This window comes from Dermacentor silvarum, chromosome 3 (genome assembly GCF_013339745.2).
Source record: "Dermacentor silvarum isolate Dsil-2018 chromosome 3, BIME_Dsil_1.4, whole genome shotgun sequence".
NCBI lineage: Eukaryota > Metazoa > Arthropoda > Arachnida > Ixodida > Ixodidae > Dermacentor > Dermacentor silvarum.
Window position 1 is genome coordinate 140951117 of NC_051156.1, and position 4746 is coordinate 140955862.

Consider the following 4746-nt stretch of genomic DNA (forward strand, 5'->3'; position numbering starts at 1 on the left):
AACTGTCCAAGTCTTTAGTTATTACTTCACTTCTAATGCATTTAACCGACTGTTTCTTGAGCAGCAGCCCACGACGTAGCGCACGAAAACTTATCGGAAATGAATAAGTGTTTACCGCACACGTGGTAGTGGGTTGCAGAGTTGTCCAAGTCTCTCCGATTGATACGCCGGAGCCACTAGTTCTTCGTCGCTCTGTGACCTCTTTCGTATGCTTGCATTGATCGATGATGACTTTTGGGATGCAAAAAAAGCCGACATCGGAGGCGCTCTGATCTCCGGGATTCTTTTTGGTGTGGTTGTTGCAACCAAACACGGCACAGTTGACCATTTTCACTGAAGCCCTACCACAACTCCCGTGCTATCGTACCTCGTTTTCCCCGCGCATACATTCGTCCGGTTGCCGGGCAACCCGAATCATTGCGGAGCAGTCGTTTCGGCGTTGGCGCCATCTCGGGGGCGCCGCCCTGTGAGACCATGAACTTGGACACATTCGCTTACTAACTGAATTAACAAGCATGGTGTCAGCCCGCATAATAGATCACACTCGATGACCGCAGACAACCGCTGTCAAAACGCGGCAGCAGCAGCGATCGAATAAGGTTCGTCGTGTTTGCTCTCCGCCGTGCATTCGCTCTCCGTGAAAGCGCGCGTTCACTCGCACATACGGCGCGCGGCGACGATTTTATCGCCCTTGGACTTTATAGGGAACCTCACGGCGCCGACGGCAGAAATACGCTTGGAGTGTCCATATACCTAGCTGCTATCGCAATAAAATGACGCATAAGAAAAAAAAAACTTGCATCCTCAGTTGCGCAAATTCGTGAAAACGTAATGTAATACCCAGTCTAAAAAACAATTGACTCCAATTGGCTTTTCCAATAGGAATCAACTGGGGCCAATAGGAACCAATTGGAAAATCCTTACTTCCAACTGGTTACGATTGGGTCAGAGGAGAAACCAATTGGAGCCACTTGGAACCAATTGGAAAATCCCTAGTTCCAACTGGTCACGATTGATTCAAAGTGAAACCGTCCAATTGGACTTGGTTCCAACCAAGTGGGAAATCATTACCTTTGAGTCAGGGATGCAACCAATTGAGTCCAACTGGACTTGCCAGTTTAAACCAGCTAGTCCCACCTTACATCCCCAACTACTAAGTCTAATTAGACTACCAATAGGAATAAACTAGAATGTAACCAACTGGAAAATCATATTTTCAGTGTATGAACCCTATATACATGTATATGCATAGCTATATATGCATGCAGTACTATAAGGCTATAGCAAACCTGTTTCTGACCGCTGGAATCCTATTTAGGTTTGCTTTGTCGGGTATATATTGTCGCGATGCACAAAGCTCAGGAGCTTTATTATAGAAGCACCGCGCCGTACTCGGGAGAAGGAACCAGGGAGGCGCCAACAACAAGAATCTCTTCTTCTTCTCTAGATGCCTTCCGGAATCTCGAGCAGCCCAGTCGTCGTCTTTGTCGGCGCCAGGGTGCACTTGTGCACGAATACCGACGCGGCATTACCCTCCCTCGATCCACAGCGAGCATCGTCCCGATGCTGATCAGATCGTGGCGGAAAGACTCGTAGTTGATAGCTTGACGGTGTCCACTTCACTCTGAATGATAAGGCTTCATGCGCACTACGTGCACTACCTCAGGCACCTGTTGACGGCGTTTCGAGCAGCATGAACCATCACCAACCACCTCGTAGGTCACGTCGCTAATACGGCGTAGAACCTTGTATGGTCCGAAGTACCGGCGTAGAAGTTTCTCCGAGAGCCCTCGGCGTCGGACGGGAGACCAAATCCAGACTCTTTCTCCAGGCGTATAAGCGGCAAATTGGTGGCGGAGATTGTAGCGTCGTGCGTCGCGTTCTTGCTGACTAGTTATCCTGACGCGGGCGAGCTGTCGTGCTTCCTCGGCGCGTTCAGTGAAATCTGCGGCATCTGCATCTGAACCATTGCAGTCATGAGGCAGCATAGCGTCAAGCATTGTAGTGACTTCTCGACCATGGACCAGAGCGAACGGCATCATTTTCGTTGTTTCTTGGCGTGCCGTATATTGTATGCGAATGTGACCTATGGTAAGATTGTGTCCCAGTTTTTGTGCTCCACATCGACATACATGCAAAGCATGTCTGCGATGGTCTTGTTGAGGCGCTCGGTAAGCCCATTTGTTTGTGGATGATAGGCCGTCGTCTTCCTATGGGCTGTGCCACTCAGCGTCAGCACAATTCGCAGAAGCTCAGCTGTGAATGCGGCTCCTTTTTCGGTTATGATGATCGCTGGAGCACCGTGTCTGAGGACAATGTTCTCGATAAAGAATCGTGCTGCTTCAGCTGCCGTGCCGCTCGGAATTGCCTTGGTTTCCGCATATCGGGTTAGATAGTCCGTCGCGACTATGACTCGGGTAAGAACGCCCGATACACCCCCCTCCCCCGTCGCTGCGCCATGGAGTATAGGTGAGTTCGCTGCCAGACGCTGACCGTCAGCAGTACGCCGGAAAGCTGTCCGCCTGCGGCGAGCAGTACCCTGGTTCGTTCCTTAGACGGCTGGAAAAAATGTCGCAGTGTCACCCGAAATTAGTAGAGAATGGACTGGATAAACTTTATTTAGGTCCTGCAGGTCGCACTTAGCCAGTAGAGAGCTATACAGAGTAAGGATAGCAGATTTATCGGTTGTATAAACTTGGACACATTCGCTTACTAACTGAATTAATAAGCATGGTGTCAGCGCGCACAAGCAAACATGAATATATCATACCCTCGATGACCGCAGACAACCGCTGTCAAAACGCTGGCGTGAGCAAGCGCGGTTGCAGCAGCGATCGCGAGTGAAGGTTCGTGCGGTCGATCGCTTCAACGGAAACTACATGAGCCACAGAACACCTATATACTGAGCGGCGAAAACACAGCGCATACAAAGGTAGGAGCCGTACGTGTGTGGATCGCTGTCAAGATATGGTGCGCGCGACCACCCGCAACCGTGCTAAGTACAAGTACGCAGTTGCTGGCAGAGTCGAAGCCGCACCCCCTCCCTCCCGCGCTGCCTTCCCGCTTTCCTCCTTTCCCGTGCGAGATTGAGTCGCCAGTCCCCTTGCGCCAGGTCGCAAGATCGCCAGGTCGCAAGAAGAGTTGGTGCCGCAGCACAGCGTTGCATTCCCTCCCTCCCTCCCATCCCCCCACGCTCTTTCGCGCGACGAAAGATGTCGAGTTTCCTCTCGGCCGTGCGTTCGCTCGCGTGAAAGCACGCGTCCCTAGCGTGCTTTCACTCGCACATACGGCGCGCGGCGACGATTTTATCGCCTTTGGACTTTATAGGGAACCTGACGACGACGACCACGGCAGAAATCCACTTGGAGTGTCCATAAAATTGCTATGGCAATAAAAAGCCAACTGATAATGAAGCCAAGGGAAGCATAGATGAAATCCGCTGCTGTGCTTGAAAGTGAAATCTAGAAAGGAACGAAAAAAAGGGAAATGAATGTCGACAAAAGGATACAATGCCGCCGGTGAGAACCTCCGCATAGGCGAGCGTTGTAATACCAATTGTGCTATGACAACGTAAGTGAAGCACATGATAAAAGGATTGATCTACGCTCTTGTAACTTTTTATTTAGGCTGTTTTATTGCGATAGCAATTATATGTACACTCAAAGCGGATTTCTACCGTCGCCGTCAGGTTCTGTATGACGTCATCGACGATGAAAAAATTGTCGCAGTTTCACCCGAAAGGCGAAGCATCAATTGCGATAGCAAATTAGTAGAGAGGTATACGGAGTACGGATAGTATTTTTATCAGCTGTATATAATTAAACTTGGACATGCAGCAGCACCAGCAACGCGCAGAACTGTTCTCGACGCCGTCGGCGTTTTGCCCGCGTTCTCACCGAACGCACGCGGTGTTTTTATATAAATACGCATTATATAAATTCGCGCGACGGAAAAAGTCGCGTTTGCTCTCTATATATGGAAAGGAGGAAAGAGACGCGCGCTTTCGCGGGGAGCGAACGCACGGCGGAGAGCAAACGCGCGTTCTGCGCCGTGCTCCCTGATGTGCTGCAGGAATTAAGCGTCTCTTCACTCCTTTACAATCACCATATATATATATATATATATATATATATATATATATATATATATATATATAGAGAGAGAGAGAGAGAGAGAGAGAGAGCAAACGCGACTTCTTCCGTCGCACGAAAGACCGTGGGGGGATGGGAGGGAGGGGAGGCGACGTTTAGTTGCGGCACCAAATGCATGTTTGTATAAATACTTTGCGAGGCGAGAAGGTGGTAAAGACTTCCGACGCTGCTGCTTTGCGCGTTGCTGGTGCTGCTGCATGTCCAAGTTTATACAGCTGATAAAACTACTCCTTACTCCGTATACCTCCCTACTAATTTGCTATCGCAATTGATGCTTCGCCTTTCGGGTGAAACTGCGACATTTTTTTAACAGTAATAGCGTTCTTTGGCTACTGTGCGCGTTTTCTTGGACGCGGTATCTTGCCCATGGGCGAGAGCAACGCCGGAGCTCTCCCGACAGCTCTCCTCCTTTCCCGCGGCCGCCAGAGTAGGAGAAGAAAAGGGAAGTTGGCCAGACGCCTTCCACGCTGCTTATCGTGCCGCTGGAGATATAGCGAATCGGCTTATACAGCCATCTATACTATTACTACCGCTACAGCTTCGTGAGCTATGGAATTACACTATGAAACAACAAACGCTAGCTAAATATACCCTC